Source organism: Notothenia coriiceps, unplaced genomic scaffold (genome assembly GCF_000735185.1).
Source record: "Notothenia coriiceps isolate Sejong01 unplaced genomic scaffold, NC01 NC01_scaffold00027833, whole genome shotgun sequence".
Lineage (NCBI taxonomy): Eukaryota > Metazoa > Chordata > Actinopteri > Perciformes > Nototheniidae > Notothenia > Notothenia coriiceps.
The window spans coordinates 1-5,236 of record NW_011360534.1 but is presented as its reverse complement, the minus strand read 5'-3'; the positions used below and the strand labels follow the sequence as shown (position 1 = coordinate 5,236).

Here is a 5,236-nt window from a genome sequence, read left to right as displayed (position 1 = left end):
GAGACCCAGGGTCTGCATAACAGTTAAGCCGTCACTATTGCCCCCTGTCGCAGTCTGCAAACTGCCTGTAGCAAGGATGCCTGTCTGCTCTCTGACAGGGTGGCGCGTAGCCTGCCTGCATCGAGCACCACTCCCAAATACAATACCTGTTGTTGAGGCATGGGGGCGCTCTTCTTCCAATCGATCGCAAATCCTAACTTGGTTAGATGTCGGATCAATTGAGCCGTATGACACATTGCCCGTTCCCTGGAGCAGGCCATAACTATGAGGTCGTCTAGGTCAAAGAATACTCTCATGCCTCGGCTGCGCAGCGGCTGGAGTGCCACCTCCACGCTCTTCCTGAACGTGCGTGGGGACAGCGAGTAGCCGAACGGCAGCCTATTGTACTCGTAGGCCACCCCCTGGAAGGCAAAACGTAAATACTTTCTGTGTTTCGGAGCAATTCCGACATGAAAGTAGGCGTCCTTCAGGTCGATGGTTGTAAACCAATCGCCTGGCTGCACCAGTTCCAATAACCGTTTCACAGTCAACATCTGGAAGGTTTTGCGTACAATGTGAAGATTCAGACCACGGAGATCCAGAATGGTCCTGAATTCACCTGTTTCCTGGGCACCAGAAAATACAGAGAATAATGCCCCCTCTCTCTGTCCCGTGTACGCACAACAGATACCACCTGTTTTTGCACCAAAGTCTGAACCTCTATCTCCCTTTGGGATGATAGCTTTGCCTCTTTTATGCCTGTAAACTCTCTGTAAAAATCTCCCATGAAGGGAGCATCCGGATACATTAGTATTAGTTCTATTTTTATAGAGAAAATTAAACATTTAGAACCAGATTTTGAGACAGTGAGCGGCTGGGAAAGTCACCCCGAGGGGCGGCCATCTGTAGAATCTGGAGAACCACAGAACGGCCGGTCGTCAAGGGCTGTTGACGGCCGGCCGGCCCTTTAAATAAGAAATAGCTTAACCTCATAATTTAAGTTGCGCTGACGGCCGACAAAGGGCGACAGCGGCCGCTAATGCAGTTGTGTGGTTCTTATCTGTCAAATAATCACACACGAAGAAGAAAAGACCGGCCACACAAAAGAAAAGGGATTAGACGCCGCGGCAGACAGGGAGAATGAAAAAACATGGATAAAAATCAAAGAAAACGAAAAGAAAAAGGTGGGGCCGAGAAGGCAAGAGAAAAAAAGGTGAAGTCACTCGCAGGTGAAGCATATAAATATCGCAAATGTACAGACCTTTTTGGCAGCAGCGCTACAAGCACTATCAGCAGCAGCTTAACAAGTGCAAGATGATGAAGAGCGCAAGTTCAGATATACAGCCAGCCTCCTGCGTTCATGATGAGGGACAGAGTTGAGCTGCTGGAAGAACCATCTCAACTGGCACACGTGCAGGGCAAGAGGTGGGTGAGAATTATCCCTTGAACTCAGAGGCGTTTTCTCCTGGAGGCCAAGGGAAGCCAGGCTTCCCCTGTTTTTTTGGATTGTAGTAATAATTTTAATAAATAAATAAAAACACTTTGTTTAATTTCGGTAATTATTCTGCCGGCCCATCTCTCCCCCATTCTCATTGAGTATTTTACAAAGAGTGAAACAGCGGCCCTCTAGATGTTATGATGAAACAGTAGATTGCACTCTGTTGCGAGAGGAGGCTAGCCGAAATTGGCTTCCCTTGGTGAAAAAATTTTGAGGGATTGACCAATCAGATGAGGCTCACGTCATGCCTCACAATCCAATCAAATCGCATCAACTTCAGTTCGTACTGTAACTGTCATCACCGCCCTTAAAAAGTAGCAAGCAACTCAAGCAAGTGCAATTATGGAGGGTGGAGATTTGGAGTATTTCATCAAAAATAATGTTACTAAACTTCCGCTACAGCAGCAACTAAAAATGAAATCTGATGACAGGCCAATGCCCAAACTGGAGCTGTGTACAGAGAGGAAAAAAGGAGAGAATCGGACGTAAAACTTTAAATAATAAACAGCGGATTTCTAACATTTGACATTTCATGTGGCCGGGCTGGGTCAGTTTCCAGGGCTGAATTTTAGTCCCAGTCCGCCCCTGGGTGACAGTATGGAGGGCTCATTGCTTCCATCAAATATCAAAGTGGCTGATGTGTTGTCTCCTGAGGCCCCCACTGAGCAGACGCTCGTCGTGGTTCTGGAGGTGCAGACTGGAGGTGAATCATTCAGCCAATCCATAAAGTAAACAGCCTACCAACCTCAGAGGTTATCTCCTGCTAGTGTGAACAGTAACTTACAGGGCTCTGCTGTCAAAGGGCTCAGTCAGGAGCCACTTTGTGATGAAGGAGTGCTGCAGAGCATGCTGGGGAGAGATTCTCTGATCCCCGTCAACATGCAGAAGCCGTTTGAGGAGGTCCACAAAAGCCATCCTGTCCTCAATCTCAGCAGCCTCCTCTTCTGGATGGATCTGGATCTGAAAACAGATCAAGCTCAGTTGATGCAGCCCCAACTCTCAAGACTGGTACTGTTTCAGTCTTATGCAAAGCAGACAAAGAGTACGTACATTGACAAGATCATCCAAAGAGCCTGGGAGGTCAATTAAGCTGTGCCGCTCTTCTGCCTGGATGTTGTTGACATCTGTAAATTCACAAGGCGTCTAAAGGAACACAATACACATTAGAATCTTTCTAAAACAGTTAACATCCACTGATTTAACCAACATAGGTACTCCACCATCAGCCTCCAGGTTGGATGGTGAGCGGCCACTTCCTCAATGAAGAAGTAATTTGTATGTATGCCAGCGCGAAGCATGTGGTCCTCCGGCTGACCCAGAACCTCAACCATGCACTTCATCTGCAGACAAGATAACATGAGCTACAAAAATGGACCTTTATTGATCCCGTAGGGAAATTCAGGAGGCATAGCAGTTACCGAATAAGAGAGATAGACAGAGTTACAGCTGACATTCTGCATCAAAGTCTCTGCGGAAATTCGTCTGAGGTAGACAACCCACCATCTGATATTCACAGTCAACAGGGAAGAGGTTTTCAGCCAGATAGAGGAAGGCCAGTATGCAGCCCACCCCCCACACATCGATAGCCTCGGTGAACGGGAGGCCCAGGGCAATCTCTGGAGATCTGAAGAGGAAGCCCAAAGATTAGATCTTTGTCGGCAGGTGCAGAGGACCAAGAGAGCAACATGGTTGGAGGAACCCACCTGTACCCTGCTGGCTAAAGATCCATACCAGTCTGGACTTCAGAGGATGTCATAGCTTCACCAAAGTCTATTAACTTCACTCTAAAGAGCTGGTCCAGCTGGTTGACACACATTACGTTGTCGGGTTTGATATCCGTATGCAGGACACCAAGACCCTTCAGTGCATCCAAAGCCACCAACAGCTGCTCGGACAAACAGGAAACAGAAGTTTGGTGTTCAGTCTGCTGCTGTGTTGGACTATAGTCTCGTTGCCAGCAGTGTGCACCCAGAATGTTGAGTACACCCAAGTTTTATGATAGAAATGTGTAGTTTGGGTCCCAGCACATAGAAAATGCCGGATGGTAAGTTGCATATGTTGGGCAGTTTGCACAATAAGCATTGGTTGCGTTAATACCCAGGGACTGCAGATGGAAATTAGCAGACTGCTATAATCTTGTACAAAGCATCTTGTTTCTTTGAGATTGATGTTCTTTTTGTAGTTGGTCCCTGATAACTAAACCAATAAACTAAACTAATTAGCATGAATGGCATAATAGCCTATGTCCAGGCTATAATGAGTCTATTTTATAATTTTTTTTAGGATCAGAAATGGCAGATCTAACCAGAAAGTGGCATTATTTATACTCTCTGTTGGCTGATTTTCACTACAATGAGCAGTGTTGCCACAATTGGATATAGACAGCACATGATGAAAATTATATCTCTACTGTGGACAATTCTTTCTCAGTTAAATATGCAATCCGTCCGATCCAAATGATCCAGATTCCCGTAAATCTTCCAAATCGAATCCAAAAATTAATCAAGATCAGTCCACAGAGTACACATATTTGGAATTTTATGCTTTAAACTGCCAATTTTGATCCTGAAAATGTCAGAAATGGACTCAGCATACCCAGCGCCGTATAGATAAAAGAGTTACGACAGCGGAAGTCCAAAAACGGTTATCGTCACGTGGTTCATGCAGACGAGGATCGTTCCCCGGAAGTTCATGGCAGGCAATGTGAATGCATTGATAACAGGAGATAGAACTACGATTTTTGGTAATTATTAGTGAATAAAGGTTTTGATTTGCAATATTTATAAAACAAATCGATATGTGTATGTATTTACATCAATATTTTTTTTAAAATAAAATAGAATTTGCTAATATTAAGTGATAATATTAGGATTAGTGTGAACAACTAGTTTACATGTTAGACTAACAGTGCCTTGGTTAAAGAGCCTGTTGCTGTTTATAGCTTTGAATTCTTTAAAACCAATATTATCTTCTTAAACTTGTATTGTAGTCAGGAGCATCACTTTCTAATGTTTATTGATATATTTAGAGGGAGGGGATCTAAAGGAATGCTTCAAAATTCAGATTAGATTAATTTCTACCAGTTTCTTAAATTCATGGTAGTTTCAGTAATCCCATGGTAATTGAGGACAAGTTATCTAAATGACTAATGTCATCTTTATGGCTTTCAGAAAGGACAGGAGACCGACAGGTGACTATCAAAGGACTAGCAGCAGCAGCAGCAGCATGATGATGATGTTAAATGTGTTGTTTTAGGAACATCCATTGCAAATACATGGAATTCAATAAACATTGAATAGCATATCATGCAGTTTGTCTGTGCCTCTTCCTCCGTGTTGTCCTGGTTTGCTGTGCTGCCTCCTAGTCGCCACCATGGTTTGCTGTGCTGCCTGGGGATGCTCAAATCGCTCCGAGAAAGGAGTACGAATGTACGGCTTCCCCACTGACACAGAGCGGAGGAAAAAATGGCTGGCTCAAGTCAGCAGGAGCAATTTCACGACCAACAGCAAAAAAAATATGTGAGGTTATTATATACAAACACTGCATTTGCACTTTTTCACAAAACGAAAACCACACCATTGGGAAAGCTTAATGTTTTGTTTAATACAAAAAAACAGGGAAAGGCTTGAAAAACACAGAGTTGAGACTCAGGGTGCAGGGTGAGGGTCTCAGTGCAGGTATTCAGGCTCCATTGAATCCCCCTCTGGTTCTTGTGCTGAAAGAGGGAGTAACAGACAGGAGAAAGGGTTATACACACTA

General features: G+C 44.4%; 1 long non-coding RNA gene across 1 annotated transcript; it reads left to right on the top strand.

Moving 5' to 3' along the window:
• The first annotated feature begins 4,198 nt into the window (after positions 1 to 4,198).
• LOC104957851 (uncharacterized) lies at positions 4,199 to 5,228 on the top strand. The gene is made up of 3 exons (XR_799700.1): positions 4,199 to 4,220; positions 4,648 to 4,667; positions 4,842 to 5,228. It is a non-coding gene; the product is annotated as an uncharacterized lncRNA (long non-coding RNA).
• Positions 5,229 to 5,236: the final 8 nt, after the last annotated feature.